The 2,050-nt window shown below is 44.1% G+C and overlaps 1 protein-coding gene across 2 annotated transcripts in view; it reads left to right on the plus strand.

Annotated features, from left to right (window-relative positions):
- Pde7a (phosphodiesterase 7A) overlaps positions 1-2,050 on the plus strand; it is a 99,704-nt gene that overhangs the window by 73,993 nt on the left and 23,661 nt on the right. The window lies entirely within an intron of this gene.

The raw sequence follows: 2,050 nt of genomic DNA on the forward strand, positions 1-2,050 counted from the left end.
GTGTGTGTGTGTGTGTGTGTGTGTGTGTGTGTGTGTGTATCATGACATTTAGTTTAATAATTTCTTGGGACTCCTGAGTGGGCCTCTGATTCTTGCGCCTTCTCTTGGACTCTTTTCGTTCTGTTTGTCTTGTCCAACTCTGATGTGATAGTTTCTGTCTTACTCTACTTCATTTTGTTATATTTAATATTATCCCTTAGAAGCCTATCCATTTCTAATGAGAGACAGAAAGGGAATGGATTTGGATGGGAAGGGGAGGGACTGGGAGGAGGAGAGGGAAGGGAAACCATAACCAGGATATTTTGTATGGGAAAATAAAATATAAAGAAAAAATTATGATCTTCCTTTGTGGACCACTTTGATTCTTTCTTATTTAATGTATTTTTTAAGTTTTTAGTGGCTACCTTGAGAATTACAAGCAGACTCTTTTTTAAAATGATTTTTAAATATTCAGTTGTGTTTGTGTACCAGTGCCCAAGAAGGAGTGATGGGCAACTATGATTAGTTTGTTTTGTTTTGGGGGTCTTTTTACTTTTCAATAAAATACCCTGGCAAGAGCAGCTTGAGAGAGTGAAGGCCCAGTCGAGCTGCTGTTCCAGGTTGCGGTCCGTCATGGCACGGTGCACAGTCTGACTGCATTTCCTCACCCGGAGCCCAGAAGCAGAGAGCAGTGGTCGCAGCCGATGCCCAGCTCCCTTTCTCCACCCTTTTCCTGACCACCATTAGCTGGGTCTTCCTGCATTGGTTAGCTCTGTCAGTATAACACCTCCCACACAGGTGTACATGAGGCTTAGTCTTCCACATGATTCTAGAGTTTGTTTTCCAATTAGCAATTAATACTAATCATCATAGGGTTGAAGGCCAAAAAAAAAAAGTGAGGATTCGTTCCACTAGAAAGCAGCCAGGAAGGCCAGCCTCCTGCTGAGAGCCACAGAGGAACATCTTATCCCGAACAAGAAGGACAGCATGACTATTGCAAGCACTTACACCTAACAGCGGTCTGCTGATGTGTCTGCACATAGTAATATGTAGCTGGAGAGAGAAAAAGACAATGTCTCTGAAATAGAGACTTTCCCACCACAATTCTAGTAACAGATGGATGCTACCGATTGCTAAATTTCAGAGTCTGATTGTGGTACTGAATAAATGCCAGGGAGGGGGAAGGAGAGGAGAGAAACGAGCCAAGGTGGATGAGGAAGCAGAGGAATTGACTGATGAGCATGGGAGCCAGCACACACACAGACTCTCCTTCCTGAGCGCATGCCGAGGACTGAGCGACACAGTAACTTTTAGGGGTGGACCATGGAGCTGAGGTGCAGAGCTAAATAACCAGAGTCTCTGTTTTCCCTTGGTGCCCAGAGAATCTGGGCTATCCTGCCAGCAGAGGAGGAAACACTTGCTGCATTCATTGAAAGGACACGCTGTATCCAGTGAAGAGCCACGGTCCCCAGAGCTTTTCTCTGTAGAGGGTTTCTTATTTTTATCCTTTACAGCCTTTCCAGGATATAAACAAATTTATTCCCTGTTCTTTTTCTTATAGTTAAAATTATCTTTAAAACATTCGAAACTCTCTGATTAGGAGTTGAGGCTGTTGTTACTGTAGCTGTCTGTAGCCCCTGTGGGACTGCAATTCAGCTTCGGTGTGTGTGCTTGCTTCTGGTTTCACATTTATAGTGTGTTGAAGCAGCAGAATGAGAAGTAGTAGTTAATGGAAATTAAATTTAAGAACTGATTCTACACCCAGATGCTCTTCTAGCTTCCTAAAGCCTGTCAAAGCTGACCCTTACTCTTTCTTGGTTCCTCAATTCAAAATAGAGATAAAAGAACCGTTTGTGGCAGTTAGTGAATTTTAAAAATACATGTATGTGGGGCTGGAGAAATGCCTCAGCATTTCTGGCTACCCTTCAAGAGGACCTGGGTTCAGTTCCCAGCACCTACATGATGGCTCACGACTGTCCTTAAGTCCAGTCCCAAGAAAGCCAGAGCTCTTCTGACCTCTTCCAGCACTGTGCACACCAGGTGCACATGCATCCGTGCAGACAGAGTGCCC

Source organism: Microtus ochrogaster, linkage group LG5, assembly GCF_000317375.1.
Source record: "Microtus ochrogaster isolate Prairie Vole_2 linkage group LG5, MicOch1.0, whole genome shotgun sequence".
Classification (NCBI taxonomy): Eukaryota; Metazoa; Chordata; class Mammalia; order Rodentia; family Cricetidae; genus Microtus; species Microtus ochrogaster.